The sequence below is a fragment of the Rhinolophus hipposideros genome (assembly GCF_964194185.1).
Source record: "Rhinolophus hipposideros genome assembly, chromosome: 9".
NCBI lineage: Eukaryota > Metazoa > Chordata > Mammalia > Chiroptera > Rhinolophidae > Rhinolophus > Rhinolophus hipposideros.
The window spans coordinates 86136125-86154731 of NC_138055.1; the positions used below are offsets into that span (position 1 = coordinate 86136125).

The following is an 18607-nucleotide window of genomic DNA, read 5'->3' on the forward strand; positions in this document are numbered from 1 at the left end:
AATTTACTATTTATTAAATTCTTTTCGTACTTCAATTTTTTTTACTATATGTATATACTACCTATTCAAAATGATAAATTAATTCAGAAAGTTTGAAAACTGTAAAGCATTGTAATATATTTATAAGCAGTATGGTTGCAGAGGGGAGAGAGTACGAATTCTGCTACAGAAGCTGTCAGGGAAGATGTCACAAAGAAGGTGATCTTGAGCTAAAACAAAGAAAGGGAAGCAGGGAAGAAACCTCAAGTACAAAGGTATGGAAAAGAAAGAGAAGAACACTGGGGCAGGGTGGAGGTGGGCAGAGCAGCCTGGAGAGGCAGGGTAGGGCGTACACCATCCTGGGGTTATCCTGGAGTCTAAGAGAGCCAATGAAAGGTTTTAAGCTTGTGGGTGGATTTGTATCTCAGAAAACTAGGTTATCAAAGGTGCAGAGACCAGAGGGGAGATAGAGGGAAAGAGGAAAGATCAAAAGCAGAGAAGAGGAAATCAAAAGTCCAGGAAAGCAATGATGAAGGCCGGAACTAAAACAGTGGCAGCAGAGAGTCAACCAGGAATCGTCCTGAAATGAATTTGGAGGGAGAAGTAACATGACTTATTCTGTGATAGGCACTGACACCCCTGTCCCTCAAAAAAAGAACAAAAACCATTTTAATGTCACTAATTAAAAGGCCAACCAGGAAATAGGACAGTTTAAAATAGGTAGAACGGAATCCAGTTAAAGTAGAAGAAAGGCTGTTTCAAAAACGACAATTATTTCAAGCACTAATCTTCCACATGAGCAAAGACGCAAGCACAGAGACCTTTGCAAAAGCATCACAGTAACTGTAAATAGCATTACAGTAAAACACTGTGAATATCTACCTTTCTTCCACAAGGATTTTCTCAGCAAACGAGTAAACCCTAAAGCTGATTCTGTCAGGAACAAAGACATAGAATAAGTATTTTGTTCCTTAAATGTCCACCTGCTGTTACTCCTCCTCATTCTTTCCTTCAAACAATCATCTCTATAGCAACACAATGTTGAGAAATTTGTAGGTGGGAAGTATGTGTTTTGCAAAAATATGAGAATTCAAGAATATGAGCTACTTTATTTATTTTCCTTTAATACAAAAGATACACAATATATCTTAAGACAACTAAAATATGACACAGATATGACACAGAAAAAAATGAACTTAAAAACACAAGGAAATGTAAAAACTGGTGTTTACATGGAAATTCTTTTTATAGGTTACAATGACACCTTGTGGTAAGACTTTTTAAATTATATAAGTTATCCTGGAAAATATTTTTACAGCAGAGACATAATAAAACTGGTTTACCAAATAGGAAAGAATAAAACCAGTGTTGAGGTGGTACAAACATGTACAATAATCCATTCGGAAAATTAAGGGCAAGAAAATCAAACTTTAAAATATGTCATAATAATACATAGGCAAAAGCACCTTCCAAACTCTAAGTACAAAGGATTATACTACTCCCTTTACCTAAACTAAAATTATGTCTTTTTAAATGATGCAAAAAAAAACCAACAAACTACTTTTGTCACCTGTGGCAAAATTTATAATGTTGGCAATCTCTTTACCTGAGAATATTGACACATAGTTTATAAACTATGAAAATAACGTCATTACTCCTTCCTTACCAATTAAAAAATAGATAATACAGGTATCCTCTGCTTTTTGAAAGCTTGCTTTACACCACTTTGCTTCTACAAAACACCTACATTAGCACCGGTTTTCTCTAACAAAGAATCCGAAGAGGATTTTCACTTTATGAAAAAAGGCAAAAAGCAGAAATAGCGTTCAGTGTTTGTGTTGCAGCCATCCTAGGGGCAGCACGCACCCCAAGCAGCGCGAGTGGCCACGCTCCTTCCCTGGGAACTACACTCAGCCTCCAGCATCAGGCGGCCATAGCGGTGAACTGTGTCTGTGAGCGGCTGTGCGTTATCTGGATTTAGGCCAAGCGCCTCCGTTAGCAAGATGGGTCCTAAGATGATTGCTTCTTCACTTTACGCCACTTCAGCTTACGAAAGATTGCATAGGAACACTCTACTTTAGGATAGCAGGGAAAACTTGTACAACTTTAAATATTTCAAGCTTGATTAATCCAATAATTAAGAGAATAATTTGCAATTATCTTTCATTGGGTGTTTATTATGTTTACTCAACTATATGAAACATCAGTAAACGTAAAGGAAAGTTAACAATGAAGTTCGCACACAGTCACCTTTATGAATCTCTTTGAAAATTCTCCCTTAGAACTTACAACACTATGATCACCCCCTATTTCACTAACCCTTCTCGCTCTTTCTTACTTGTTCCCTTTTCTCCTACTCACCCTAAGAAATCTCTGGTCCATTGCTCCATCTCTATAAGAAAAGTCAAGTTACCTCTATGGACCCTGAGAAAGAAGACACCAACTAAGAAGGGGACCTGGTGACTAACTGGGCTCAAAATTTTAAAAAGTGTCCAGCAGCCATTTCTACACAGGACTCGCACACAAACCACAGGTCAGGGAGAAGCCTGCACTGAGCTGCCTGCCTGCACTGTGTTCCAGGGGTCTGAACCAGCCCTTATAAAGAAGTTCCTGAAACAGTATTTCAACCAATAGGACGAGACTTTCCCAGCATCTTCACCAACCAAGCAGAGCAGCTCTATTCTGACCAATCAGGACAGTGCCTTTTGAACCATTCAAACTGCCGGGATTTTCGAGTCCTCATTTGCATGAGAACAGACCAATCAGGGACCAGGGGCAGGGACTTCTGTCTATATAATCTATATAAGTCAGCTCCCCTCTGGCTTGGAGAGCAGTCTTTTCCTTTCCACTGAAGACTGTTTCCCCAGCTGGCGTTAAAACACTTAAGATGAAATACCTGAGATGTCTCTCAGGAGCAAAGCAGAGCAGACCAGTGTGGAACAGAGTAGAGCTCCATAGCCAAAGAGGGACCTGGCCCCAGGGCCACCTTACAGCCATATCACTTCATAACTGAGCTATAACACTATCGAGCTGTACCCCAGCCATGCTGTTCTCACAGCCATGCTGTATCACAAATGAGCTGTTTGCACTAAATTGTTTCCTTCCTCACCGCACCCCAAACTGGGGATTCTTGTTGGTGTTGAATTGATGCCAACAGCCATGGCTTGACACTTCTCTCATGACCTCAATTATTACATCTGAATGACACTCAAATTTACACCCACATTCCCAACCTTTCTCCCAGCTCATAACTCACATTCTACTCACATGTCCCATCTACAAAGGAAGCTCAACATAACAAGAATTAAGCTCATTAGCTTCTAATTTTCTACCTGCCTTCTTATTAAAAACAAAAATCAATTATGACTATATCCCCTTAATTCTTACACACAACTCATCCCCCAACTCCTACTACTAATAAATTATTAATCCTGCTGATTCTTCTTTATCTGTCTGCTTATTTTAACCATTCTTCTCCATTTCTAGGCAATCACCCTCTAGTGCAAAACCTGAAATATTTTGTACTTGGTTTATTTTAACAGAACTCTCTAAACTGTATCCCAGATTTCAGTCTTTCCTCGTCCTAACATAGCCTACAAAATACCCACCAAGACAATGTTTTCCGTACAGTTTTCAGACTGTGATTCCAACTGTAATCCTTCCTATTGTTTACTGCATCAAATCTAAACTTCTCAGCCAAACTCAGATCCCTGAATTAGCCAACTCCCTATACAAATGCAAATATTTCATTTTGCTGCCCCACAGGGACTTTTTGCTGGAGTCAATTAAGTTTGCTTTACAGTTCCTCAGACATGTGTTGCTTATTCTTGCCTTCGCAATTTTATGTAGTTATGCCAAATTGAAATACCTTCTTAAATCTTTTCAATTAACCCACAAATCAAGATCAGAGTCAAACCTAAACCCTACAGCCTGAACAATCATGAAACTATTTTCAGAGTTTATAGTTTCTCTAAAAGTGAACATAAAGAATAGCTTCTGCCCTTTTTCTGCTCCATAGGTTTCTGCATTCCTTGTGCTTGTCTCAGGATATTTATTCTATATTCTATCACACATGTATTTTTCCTCCTCTTATGCTTTACAACTATGTAGACTATCTTTCCAAAGGCACTATGAGTTCCTCAAAGGAAAAACTACAACGTTCCATATTTCTGGTCATCTCCAGTTCCAGTAAACCTACTTAATGACAGAAAAGTGGTCCACAAAATTTGTGATATGAATCCTACTTTCCCATAGGCTTACAATGTAATTTCAGAGAAAGCTTAGGGAAGGATATCACCAGGAACATTGTTTACTAATTAATTATGCACACCTTATGATAGTTATCAAGATATTTCTGCCTCAAAAAAAAAAAAATTCCAGGGGCAGCTGGATTGGCTCAATTAGTTGGAGCACGAGCTCTCAACAACAAGGTTGCCAGTTCAATCCCCCCATGGGATGGTGGGCTGTGCCGCCTGCAACTAAGATTGAAAACAGCGACTGGACTTGGAGCTGAGCTGCACCCTCTACAACTAGATTGAAGGAGAACGACTTGGGAGCCGATGGACCCTGGAGAAACACACTGTTCCCCAATATTCCCTAATAAAATTAAAAACAAAAATTCTGGGAGACAGTCTAGTCTGGTCATCAAAGGCCTTAAAAATGAACATATCATTTAACCTAGCATTTCCACATATAGGAATAAATCCTAAGAAACTAATCAGATATGTGCACAAACATTTGTGTTCAGAGGTCTTCTTCCTTTATCATTCAATAAATATTAAGCACATTCCAAGGGCCAGTTAAAAGTAGAAGACAAAATTAGATCTCCACCTTCATAGCGCTTACATCACAGTATTATTTATAAAGGGAGAAGGGGCAATTTAAAAAAGCATGTTTAACAGCAAGATATACCATATTCATGGATTGAATTACTCAATGTTGCTAAAATGTTAATTTCTTCAAAATTGAATGCAATGCCACTCAAAATCCCAGCAGACTTTTTAATTGAAATTAATAAGCTGATTCTAAAATTTATGTGGAAACACAAAGGACTGGGACTAGCCAAAACAGCTTTGAAAACGAACAAAGTTAAAGAAATTGCACTGATTTCTTGATTCATTAAAATGCTACAGAAATAAAATTGTGTGGCATTGTCAAGACAGAAACATAAATCCATTAAAAACAGAGGAGAGTTCAAAAACAGACCCAAACACATATAGTTAATTAATTTTTGACAAAAATGAGAAGTCAATTCAATGGAGAAAGGATAGCCTTTTCAACAAATGCTCCCAGGAATATCTAGTACCTCACACCATACACAAAAACTGACTAAAATTACACAAAACATGGAACTATAAAACTCTTAGAAGAAAACAAAGGGGATAATCATTCTGATCATGCATTAGGTAAAGATTTCTTAAACACCAAAAGTATATTCCACAAAAGAAAAAGAAAAATCACAAACTAAACTTCATCAAAATTGAAAACTTAGGCTCTTTAAAAGACAATGTAATGCAAATGAAAAGATAAGCAACAGTGAAGGAAAAATTTACAAATCATGTACTGATAAAGGACTTGCATCCAAAATACATAAGGTATTCTCAAAAATAAATAAGGAAACAAACAATTTAACAAAACAACAAAAAATGGGCAAAAGATTTGAAAAGACACATCACCAAAGAAGATACATGGGTGGTTAAAAAAAGACTTGAAAGGTATAAAATATCATTCACATCTATGAGTATCAGTCATTTGTGAAGTGCAAATTAAAAACACAATGCAAAACTACTATACACCTACTAGGAAGGCTAAAATATAAAAGGTTGACCATACCAAGTATTGACTAGAATAAAGGGGAACTGGAACTGTCAGAAACTACTGGTGGAAATATAAAATGGGAAAATCATATGGGAAAACACTTTGGCAGTTTCTTAAAAATTAATCATATACTTACCATATAATTCAGACATTTCTTTTATAGGTATTTACTCAATAGAAATGAAAGCATGTATGTCCATACAACGACTTTTATACAGATGCTCATAGAAGCTTTATTTGTGAGACTCAACCATCAAGAGGTGAATAGATAAACAACTGTGATATATCCATACAATGGAATACTATTCTGCAATAAAAAGAAATGCTTTAGCATGGATGAATCTCAAAATAATTATGCTGAGTGAAAAAAATGTAGACATAAAAAAGAGTACATGGTATACGACTCTACTCATATAAAATTCTAGGAAATGGAAACTAATCATAGTGACAGAAAGCAGACCAGTGGTTGCCGGGAATGGGAAAGAGTGAGCCAGTTGGCGGGAGAGGGGAGAGGATCACAAAGGGGCATGAGGAAACTTTTGGGGATGATGGATATATTTAACCCCTTTGTAGCAGTGACAGTTTCACAGCTATATGCACACAGAGGGTGCCACAAAAATGTACGCACATTTTAAGAAAGGAAAAAAACTATTAAAATTGTAACACTCAATATATACCAATAACAAAAGATGAATACAAGTCACATTTGACTTCTGCAATTACAAGAGGTGCTCAAAGTGGGTACCATCAGCGTCCAGACTCTTCTGATTACGATGAACTACTGCTTGTGAAATGCTGACCAAAGTGTCCACTTGTATATATTTTTTTGGCATCCCCAGTATATCAAAACTTAAATTGTTTACTTTTTAAAATGTACAACTTGTTACTTATCAATTATATTCAATAAAACTGTTTTTAAAAATAAACATTATAAACTTTAGGGAAAAAGCTTTCCTAAAAGAAAACTCTAGACCCAGCTGATTTCACAGTTAAATTTTTATTTTAAAAAATAAAAATATAAGAATATTTAATAACTTTGCGAAATGTTTGTTAAATAAGTTGCAAAAGCAGATTATAAAATCTATATTTTATAAAAATATAGATTTTATAATCCTTATTTTGTAATAGCATATTTACATGTTTAAAAAAAAAAAAACACACAGAAAGGATAGACACTAAACTACCAGGGGTGCCAAAACAATGTACACACATGACTTGTAGTCACCTTTTGTTATCAGTATATATTGAGTACTGCAATTTTAATAGTTTTTTTCCTTTCTTAAAATGTGTATACATTTTTTGGCACCCTCTGTATTAATAACATTATCTCTAGATGATAGGTGTGATTTTGTGTATTTCCTGCACTTATTATACAAATTATTTTGTTTTTTATAATCAAAGGGAAAATGTCATTGGAAGAAACAATAGGGGAACCTCAAAGTCCACCTGAAGACTAAAGGAGGGGGAAAGGGCCTCCCCTCTTCACATCAGGTAACATATAAACATAAAAGAGAATGAGAGTTGAAGTGCAAGCCTCCAGAAAATAACCCATAAGTCATAAAATTCCATTCCTTTCCATTCATGTTTATGCCATAAATATTTTAAAATATTTTCAAAAATATTTGGCTCTTGTCAGCCTCAAATCCATACTCAACAACATTACTAAATCTGATACCACTTATAATTATCTTATCAATAACTCCCTTTTATCTACAATAGTTTACAAACAATTCTAGTAATTGAACTTCTTTTTCAAATCTTATAGAACTCCAGTATTTAGAACAGACTATATCATTTTATTCATGTATATTAATAATAAAAATTTAAATTCATAAGATATTATTTTCAAGATACATATCAGATCTTTCATTCCATGCCAGTTAATATGTTTGTTGGCAGTCTCTAGTTTTAAAAACTAGCTTATATCACTTTTGCATATACGTATATTTATAGTGGCTTTTAGAAATGGAAGATGTAAGCAACATTCAAGTCAAACCTTTGCAGAATCCTGAAGTACTTCCCACTTAAGGTTTTGAAGAACTGACCAGTAAAGGTTAATCCAAGCTTAATATAGTACACAAAACGCTTCACAATCTGGACCCTCTTCAACCTTCTCATGTCTCAGATATGTACTTATATCCTAACAGCACTAAGCTACTTGTAGTTCATTGAACACACCATACTTTTTACTTCAGGCCGACCCCTCTACCTAATGCAATCTTCTAATCTCAACCGTCACTCGTTTTTATGATCAACTCAGTCATTACTTCGTTCTGAAAGTCTCCCCTGGATGCTTCCCTTATTCTTTTCCCCCAGTCCATTCTGAGTTGAGTGTCTTTGTGAGCTCTTCTACAATGCCATAAGTTTATCCATATCAATGTAGTTACTTCACCATATTATAATCAGCTATTTGTATGCCAATCTCCTTCACTAAGCTAAGGCCTCCTTGAGATCAGAGATTATGTTTTCATTACTTTACACCCCAAAACTGCACACAATAGCTGGAATATGTCACGTGGTCAGTAAACACTTGCTGAATTAATGGTAAACACTTTCTTCCACTGACCAAAATGACAGGGAAAGCAAGAAATCACAGAGCTTGGGATTTCCTAACCCCGAACATTTTATAATCTGAACCTTGAGGAAAATCAGAAAAGCACATTTGGAGGGACTAGTAAATGTCTAATTTTGTGAAAAGAATTAAGAGTAATATAAAATAAGTACAGGACAAGTTTTATCCTCCTGAGAGAAAACTTCTACATATAAATCAAAAAACAGATCTTCCAATTCCAACGTGAGAGAATAAGCAAGCCAACAAATCCTCTCCACAAAATAGCCAAAAACAACCATTTCAGCGCTCTGGAATTTAACGGAAGGCATTCAACAAAGTAAAAGGTATTTATTCATGAAAACAACTAAACGGTGGGTAAGAACACAAGTCTACAATCATTCTTACCTTTGGCTGTTCCCATCTCCCCCCACCTCTGTCAGTGCAGGAGTTTAACAAGGGAGGGGCACAGTGTGGAAACAACAGTTTCACCACCACTACTTCAGGGTGATGTGTTCATTTGGTGCATTGTCAGTTAAAGTGAAGATCTCTGATTTAGCCTGAGGTTGCAGGACTCTCTGTGGCAAGAAACAATCAGCAGACTGGCTGGGGATTTCACAAGAATTGTGGGAGGTCAGACAGCAGTAGGGGGCTTGATAAATTATTCACTAGCCCAGATTAAACAATGACTATGAACCTGTGCCCCAGAGACTGCAGCAGGCCCCCGGCCACTAACACATCCTTGACAACAGGGCTACAAACACATGCACAGCAGAGACACAAGAGAAGCTGGTGGAAAGTAAAAGCCAGGGGAGACTTGAAAATGACTGTGTTTGAAGGCACTGCCTAGACTTCATTGATCCATCAGCAGTACAAGCCGTGGTAGTTCAAGCTATTTGAACACAATCTCCGACCAATCCTTGGTTGAACACAAAGCTATTCAGACACAGGAAGCCAGGTTTAAAAACAAAGAAATAAAAACAGCAGAGACAACAGGAACCACACAATGCAGGGGAAACAGACTTCAAAAATATAGACCAGGCAACTACTACACAAATAACAACAAAAACGACATTATCAAGCTTAAAGAGAAAAATCAAAGTAGAGAGTTGTTTCAAAATACTATCTAAAACGTCCAGTATGCAACAAAACAAAAACAAAAACAAAAAAAGTGTGACCCATTCAAAACAGCAAACATCAACTGTCTCCGAGTGTCCTCAGATATTGGATTTGACAAACAAAAACTTCAAAGGAATGAGTCATCCCATCTTACTGGTGGTTTAACTTTTCAGTTTTAGTTACTCATGGTCAACTACTGTTCAAAAATATTACATAGGAAATTCCAGAAATAAACAATAAGTTTAAGTGGCGCACCATTCTGAGTAGTGTAAAATTTCACACCATCCTGCCCCATCCCACCTGGGATGTTAATCATCCCTTTGTCCAGGATATCCACACTGTATGTACAATACAATCAAGTATTTTGAGACCACATTCACTAACTTTTATTATAATATATTGTTGTAATTTTTCTATTTTATTACTAGTTTGTGAATCTCTTAGTGTGTCTAATTTATAAATTAAGCTTTATCACAAGTACATACATACAGGAAAAAACACAGTACATGTAGGGTTCACTACTATCAAAGTTCCAGGCATCCACTGGATGTCTTGGAACATATCCCCTGTGGATAACAGAGGGCTACTGTATAATAAATATATTCAAAAAACTAAAGGAAACCATATTTAAAGAATTCAACGAAAGTATACTGATAATAACTCAAAGGATTGAAAACCTCAATGGAAATAAAAACTTTTCAAAAATGAAAAATCTGAAGTTGGAAAGTATAACTACTGAAATAAAAACCTCACTAGAGGCACTTATCAACAGACTTCAGATAACAGCAGACAGAAGCAATGCACGTGAAGATAGATCAATGGAAAATATCCAGTCTGAAGATCAGATGGGGTAAAAAAAAACTGACGAGAAATGATAAAACTTCAGAGATCTGTGGAACTACATACACGTAATGAGATTTCCAGAAGACGAGAAAAGAGAGATGGGGCAGAGAAAAATTGAAAAAATAATTGCTGAAAAGTCCCAAATTTAATGAAAAGCATTATCTATCCAAGAAGCCCAGCAAAGCCAACATAAAGAAATCAACATCAAGATATACCACAAACTGCTGATAAACAAGAAAAAAAAATCTTTAAAAAAAAAAAGAAAACTGACTCATCACAAACAAGAGAATGATATGATTAATAGCTGGCATCGCATAGGAACAATGAGGCCAGGAAAGAAACCATGGAATTTAAACAAACAAACAAAAAAGCTCTCAAAAATAATTCTATATTCAGCAAAATTATCCTTCAAAAATGATAGTGAAATAAATACATTTCCAAAGACAGTAATTTGTTGCTACAAGAAATGCCTTATTAGAAATACTAAAGGAAGGGACCTTCTAGTTAGAAAAGTCACACTAGAAAGTAGCAAATTCACAGGAAAAAATAAAGCATGACATAAATTGTAATTAAATAAGTAAATACAAAAGACTCTAAAAATATAATTGTTCTCATTTCTTTTCTTCACTTCCTTTAAAGAAACAGGACTGTATAAAGCAATAATTAAAGTACTGTGTTGTTGGGTTTATAACATGCATAGCTGTAACATATATGTGGCAAAACATAAAAAAAGAAGAAAAAGATATATTAAAGTTTCCTTAATTTACTAGAATTAATTTACTATTATTCTGAAGGAGACTGTAATAAGTTAAAATGCACATAACAATCCCTAGAGCAACATAACATCATATGAAAATAACATGTATAGTAAAAGAAATCAACAGAAAAATTAAAATGGTACACTAAAAAAATATTTAAAGCAGAAAGCCAGTAAAGGAGGAACAGAGAAAACAAATCATAAGACAAATGGAAAATAAATAAAATAGGAGATGTAAATCCAACAATACCAACAATTATGTTAAATGTCAATAGACTAAATACCCTCATTCAAAAGGCAGAGAATTTAAGACTGAACTTAAAACCAACAGAAAAAAACAAGACCCAACTGTATGCTGTCTACAAAAGATGCATCTTAGATTTGAGTACATAAAAATGTTAAGAACTAAAGGAGTACAAAAACAATACACCACAAAAACAGTAACCATAAGAAAACTAGAGTAGCTATAGTACCAAGAAGACAAAATAGACTTTAAGACAAGAAATATTACTAACTACACAGAAGAATATTTCATAATGACAAAGGGTCACTACATCAGGAAGACACAAGAATTTTCAGTGTATATGAATCTAACAACAGAACCTCAAAATACATCAAGCAAAAAATGGAGCTAAGAGAAATAGACAATTCAAAAAAAAATAGTTGTAGAGTGCAATGATTGATAGAACAAGATAGAAATTCTACAAGGAAATGGAGGACTTGACCAAAACTATCAATGAACTTGATGTAACTGACAGAACACTCCACCCCAAACTGCAGAATACACATTCTTTTCAAACACACATGGAACATTCTCTAAGACACACCCTATGCTAGGCCACAAAACAAATCTCAATAAGTTAAAAAACACTGAAATCATTAAAAGTATGTTATCTGATCACAATAGAATTAGGAATCTACATCAAAAAGAAATCTGGAAACACTCCAAATATTGGTAAATTCAACACATCTGTAAATAAACCATGGAGCAAAGAAGTCACAAGGAACTGTTTAAAAATATACTTTGAACTGAATAAAAACAAAAACAGCACATCAAAATTTATGGAATGCAGTTAATGCTGTGCTTAGAGGGAAATTTATAGCTTTAAACATTTGTTGGGAAAACAGGTCTCAAATCAATAAACTTAGCTTCCACCATAGGAAAATAGGGGGGGAAATAGCACACTAAGATCAAAGCAAGCAGAACAGAAAAAATGATAATATTAGGGTGGAAATCAATGAAATAGAAAATAGAAAAATAGGGAAAAAAAGCAATGAAATAAAAAGATATTTCTTTAAAAAGGTCAACAAAGTTGACAAATTCTTAGCTAGCTAATAGTAACTTTTAAAACTACTTAAAATTTGAACTTTATGTCAACAAATTAGACAACTTACATGAAATGGACTAATTCCTAGAAACGTAAAAGTTAATCAAAACTCAAGAAAAAAATAGAAAACCTGAATAGAACTACAACAAGTGAGAAAATTGAATTAGTTATTAAAAATCTTCCCCCAAAGAAATGCCCAGCCCTACAAAGCTTCACTGATAAATGCTAGCAAATAGTTGCAGAAGTAACAGCAATTATCCGGGAACTATTTCAGAAAAGTTGAGGGGGAAACACCATGCAACTCTTTCTATGATGCCAGTATTGTTCTTATACCAAAGCTAGACAAAGGCTTCATGGGAAAAGAAACCAAAAGATTACAGTTACGCATCACATAACATTTCAGTCAATGACGTACGCATATACGACTATGGTTCCGTAATATTATAATGGAGCTGAAAAATTCCTATCACCTAGTGATGTTGTAGCCGTCATCATATCATAGCACGGCGCATTACTCATGTCTTGGTGGTGATGCTGTTGTAAAACAAACCTACTGCGCTGCCAATCATGTAAAAATACAGCACATATAATTATGTACAACACATAACGCTTGATAATAATAATAAATCACTGTTACTGGTTTACATATTTACGCTTCACTTTTTATCATTATTTTCAAGAGTACTCCTACTTATTAAAATCAAAAGTTTGCTGTCAAACAGTATGCCGTGTAACAGCGGCACCGGCCTCATACATCTTGTGTTTACCGCATCCCTAGATTGCATCATTTTCTCTTGTGCTTGATCTGATCGCATGCTGTCTTATAAATGTAGTGCAGCCTAAGTGAACAGTGTTTATAAAGTCTACAGTAGTGTAATGTCCTAGGCCTTTCACTCATCACTCACTCACTGACGCACCGACTCACCCAGAGCAACTTCTCATCCTGCAAGCTTCATTCATGGTTAAGTGCCCTATACACGTGTGCCATTTTTTATTATATTAATGCTTGATAATAGTGTTTTTACTGTACCATAAGTTTTTACTGTACCTTTTTTATTAGATAAAAAAAAGAGGCCAAGAAAGGTTAAATGACTAACTCAGTCAAATCTTGGTCTTCTGAACCAGGATTCTCTTCCTGCAAAATCATGACGCCTGCTTAGATCAATGCTCACTGATCTAAGCTTTCCAGGAACCTCCAAAAGTAATATAAAAATGTTCTTTAAAGAACCTTTTCAACTTCACCCACCCTCGCTCTGGCTGGCTATATAAACTACTTGTGGAGAACTCTGACGTTAATTATTACTTAATACGTAGTTTTTCTGCCCAGAACAGACTGGTCTTTAATTGAACCAGTCTTTTCACATGTCCTTCACATACACTATAATTTCAACATATACTTATCATGCATCTCTCTGTGAAAAATCAATGTACAAGTTATAATATGTCACACTCCAAAACATGTACTTAATTATGTTAAGTACATTTAACAATACCGCAAATGTCTGCCTTAAACCAAAATGTGATTCAGTTGAGAAAGACAGATTTTAAATGTGAACACTACAGATAGGCACTGCGACTTTATCAGGAAAATCCCTCCAGTCCGGTGCTAATGTCTTCAATGGTTGCTATGTCGTTATACTGTGACTGTGTTACTGGGCAACAACTCAGTAGCTCACCAAGAAACTAGTCAATCAAACCAAGATTAAAAAAGTACCAAGATTATAAAAGTACCAAGGCTCCACTTTTTTATACCTTTAACAGAAGTAACTCTTTGTTATAAACGTCAGACACAATATTTGCAAGACTTTAAAAATTACCTAGAATTTATTTTAAGATATACTTCGAGGGTGATAAGGTGATCGATGTTTTCCAAAAGGGAATGGTTAGGTTTAGGTTCCTCCCAACTCTATGAATTTTAATCCAAAAGCAAGTTGAAGTTACAATATACAGAAAGCAAATAACTGAGTACTTCCTGACTTTCTTAATTTCTTTCTTCCTGCATTATATCTCAATCAAATTGAAAAAGGAGAGCTAGCCTACACAGACTGTGATCTCTCCATGACCCAAAGAGGCAGTCCTGATGGAAAAAAACATAAAACTGAAGAGAATTACTAATTTATGACGGTCAAATTAAAGTATTGACATAATTTCATATATTGTTTACCAGGTAAAAAGTAAAATGGGAGCTAGAAAGAGAGAAATTGAAAGACAGAAGGAGCAGGAGAGGAAGGGGAAAGAAGGTGGAAGTATTTTTAAAATTCAGATTCTACTGAGGAGGTACCAGGAAATTGACCAAATTCTCCAAGCCCATTTGGGAATACTGCCAGTTTTCCTGAGGGAGTCCTTACTACTAATATTGTCATGGGAAGTTCTCAAATACTCACACTTTCTAAGAACCGAATCTTTTCGTTCAAGTTGCAGTGAATTTCCTCCCTTTAATCCCCCTTCTTATGGTTTACAGTTGCCCTTCCTCCCTCAGTTACTCAAATATTTTCTTTTACTTCCGCTACACTATGGGAGGGGCAAAAAACAAAAAAAGTAGAAATGTACATTCCTCATCTCTAAGAAACACTTATTCATCAACTTTCGTTTGGAAAAAAACTAAGTATACAGCTCATTGAGATCTGGTGTCCTGCCTTTCAGGAGCTTACAATCTAGTTAGGAAGGTAAGACATACATAGAAATGATAAAACAATACACAATATAAAGTATAAGCATCAAGTGAGTATGACTGATACATACATATAGGACTTTGGAGGTGAAGGAGTTCAGAACATGTCACCCAAAATATGCCACTTTGCTAAGGATATTATTTTGTGTTAAAAGCACTTCAGAAACAGCAGGTTCAAGAGGGACACTCTGACCCTCCTTTCCTTCCTGAAAGCAGGAGACAAAACTCCCGGGGGAAAGGTGCCCTCCCTGTAAGAAGGAAGACATCCTAACACCAGAGATGGGGAATCAAAGCCCAGAAATCTGTCCAGACCTTGATAAACTAACGTTATCTTCCTAGTCACTTCTCTACAATTTACCCTTAGCCCAACCCCTTTGTCTTGTCAATTTTTCACAAACTTATTGTTTGTCTGAAAGGTATAAAAGCTTTCTGCTCTGGTCACTTCTTCAGGTCTTCATTCTCCTGTGAAAGTCCCCATGCACATGTAAAAAAAAAAAAAAAAATTTAACTTGAATGATTTTCTCTTACTAAAATCTTACGTCAATTTAATTCTTAGGCCCAGCCAGAGACCCTAAGAAGACAGTGAATTTTTCCTCTCCTACAGAATTCATGGTGGAGCTGAACTTTATAGAAAAGGTATAATTTAGATTTTAGGAAAGAAGAAATCAGGTCAGGTAGGTAGAATGACATGAGGACTGGTAGGGAAGGGAGAAAGCACATGGAAGGGTTAGAAGATAGTGAAGAAACCAGCATGGTCAGAGTACAGCTTTTCTATAAAGAACATAAACTTGAAAAGGCAGAATACAAGGAGATTTTGAGGAGTTCAGATTAAGAAATGTAACGTCAGTCAGTAGGAAAGAGTACTTCTGGAAATTTTTTTTACAGATACATGCACACGTTCCCTAAAAATACATCCAGATTAGACAATTTGAGAAAATTAATTTGAGAAAATTACCTACTGAACTTAATACGTTATGTATGACAAAGTTAAAATAAAACTCATTTACTTTAGGCAGAGACAGTACCTAGAAAACACACACAAAAAGAATTCTGACAATTCACTAATCTTTCTGTTACAATTGCATTCTTCTAATTTCTTGCATTAGAACTTCCCATGATAAAATGCTGACATCTGATTACTAGGTATTTTATCACACAACACAAGTCATTCTTGATTTTTCTTCTTCTCTGCTTGTCTTGCCCAACTTGAATATTTCATTACTTCAGCATGAGCATATGGAAAGAAAATGCGGTAAGGGACTAAAATGAAGCCCAGGGATTTTTGCAATGCCGTCAGGGCAAAATGTAAAGAATATTAAATTTCAAGTTCCAATTCCCAATACTAATAGCTTGGTTTTAAAGAAGTCATTCAGTCTCACAGTTTCTCAAATGTTCTCACCCACTTTCTTACATACTTGAAAGGTTACTGCATTCAAAATATGCTCTCAAAACTACTTGCCATACAAGTTATATCATTAAGGGTTCAATGAGTGGAGAAAGAGTGAGTTTATTGGCTAAACAAAGGTTTAACCGCCACCTGTGGACAGTGTTTCACTCTCCCAATGAGTGTGACCCTAACCTGGTATCACTCCATTATTTGAGACAATTCCTGAATCTAGCCTGCCCACTTCATCCGGTTATAAAAGAAAATACTGAAAGGAAGGGGAATACCAACAATTCTCTGTCCTAAATAACCAAAAGGTAACTCATATCCATTTGCAACTCTCTGGAGAGTCCTGTATGACACTGAAATTTAAAGTAATCTAGTAATTCTAAACAAAATGAGTTTGAAATCAAACCTCAATACGAAAGGTGAGTAGTAACTGTAAACAACTAATGGCTAAACCCATGAATGCAGAGAATTCTGAATCCAGATAATTATAGCAGGGATACATTTGATTATATTCCGGTTGAATATCAGACTTGTTTACTTACGTGTTGCTTGGTAACAGAGGCAACGCTTTGACAACCGATTCAGCTCCACATCTACTCAAGCATTTTGAGCTCAGAGTCTGAACACATTACAAACTATACCCTACGTGTGAAATGAAGAACAAGTTCCTCGTTATCCTAGTCGTTGAGATGTTATTGGAATAGCTTCATCGTTACAATTAACGTGACCAGAGGCGTTTAAAATGCTTGGCGGTGGAGCTTTATAAGAGCTAAGTGCCCGTTTATTAGGCTAACAGCTGAACACGAAGGCTGTATCCGTGCCCACTTCAGCGCAGCATTCGCTAACTTCTTCTAGACGTTCCCTCTGTAATGACAGCCACCCTCCCTGGTGACACTGTCCTCGGGATCAGGGAAAACGGCAGCATGGCCTTTTCATCACAGACCAAACGGGAGGAACCACGCGTCTGGCCGGTCACTGAGCCGGCCACCCACGCCAGCCGGCACGCTGGCGCGCATCAAGGCGCCCCGGAGAGTTTCACGTGCGTTTCTCTCGCTACAAAACAGGTCGCACAGCCTCCTTTCTAAACACCCGCTCCAATCACTTTGCAAGAAAAAAGAATGCAAGGGCAAGTGGGGAGCGACAACACAAAGCGTCTTGCAAAACACGGACAGGACAGCGAGCACCCCCAGAAAACGAGGGTACGTACCCGTCACGGACGGCCTCGCGACGTGAGGACACACAACTCCACAGCGACCGCCGTCCGGGTCGCTCTCGCCACCGGGGGACGCCTCCACAGCTGCGACCACCGGCACTCGCTCAGCTCTTCCCGCCCGGGCATCGGGGCGACGGGACCCAGCCCCACGCGCGGGGCGCTCACGCAGCCCGCCGGGGCGGCTCGCAGCGCCGGGCGAAGGGGCGGAGCGGGCGGAGGGGGGTCGAGCGCGGCCCTCGGGCTCTGCAGCCCGCGGCAGGCAGAGGGCGGCGGCCGCGGAGAAAACGCCGCCGCTCCGCGGAGGCCCGGCCGTCACTCGGGGCGGGGCCCAGGCCGCGGCTCGGGCCCCCCGCTCTGAGGCGCGCCAGGCAGGAAGTCCCGCCCCCACGACGACGTCACCGACGCCGCGGCTGGAGGCCGTTGGAGGGCGGAGCGAGCGACACGGCCCGGGCGGAGCAACGGCGGACGCCGAACGGCGGGACGCAGGCCCGCGGCGACGCTCGGGGACGGCGCTCGGGGCCCACGGAGGTCCCTGAACCCGCGGGGACGGAAAACCCGGGCCGGGCCACTTGCTTCGGGGCGTCAAGGGACGCGCGTAGGGGGGCGGGGAGCCCATCTCCTCACGCCCTCTCCTCGCCGCGCCGCGTCTCGGGGGACTTCTCCCCTTTCGGGGTGTGTGCTTCCCGCGCCTGGCTCCTCCACGCTCCCGTGTCTGAGGGCGCCGGTGTCCTGCCGTCGCCCGCCTGCCTCCGTGCCCGGCCTGCCAAGGTGGTGCGTCCCGGAGGTTCCCGCCGACCTGGCGGGGCGGGGCGTGAGCCCGGAGTGGGGCGTGGGCTCGGCCACCACGCGCCTACGGCCAAGTCTCACCACGTGGAGGAGGGCCACCGGGGGGACACAGAAGTGTGTCCTCAGGCGTGGAAATACGCGCCCTCTCCTCCC

At 38.2% G+C, this 18607-nt stretch overlaps 1 protein-coding gene across 5 annotated transcripts in view; it reads right to left on the bottom strand.

The window, feature by feature from the left end:
* Nucleotides 1–18041, bottom strand: part of CEP83 (centrosomal protein 83) — a 111310-nt gene extending 93269 nt beyond the window's left edge. For 2 of the 5 annotated variants that reach the window (XM_081061499.1, XM_081061497.1), the window contains exon 1: nucleotides 17663–18041. The gene's annotated coding sequence lies outside the window, so the exon portion shown is untranslated. The remainder of the gene's footprint in view (nucleotides 1–17662) is intronic. The other 3 variants (XM_081061496.1, XM_081061500.1, XM_081061498.1) reach the window with 3 other exon arrangements.
* Between the last annotated feature and the right edge of the window lie 566 nt (nucleotides 18042–18607).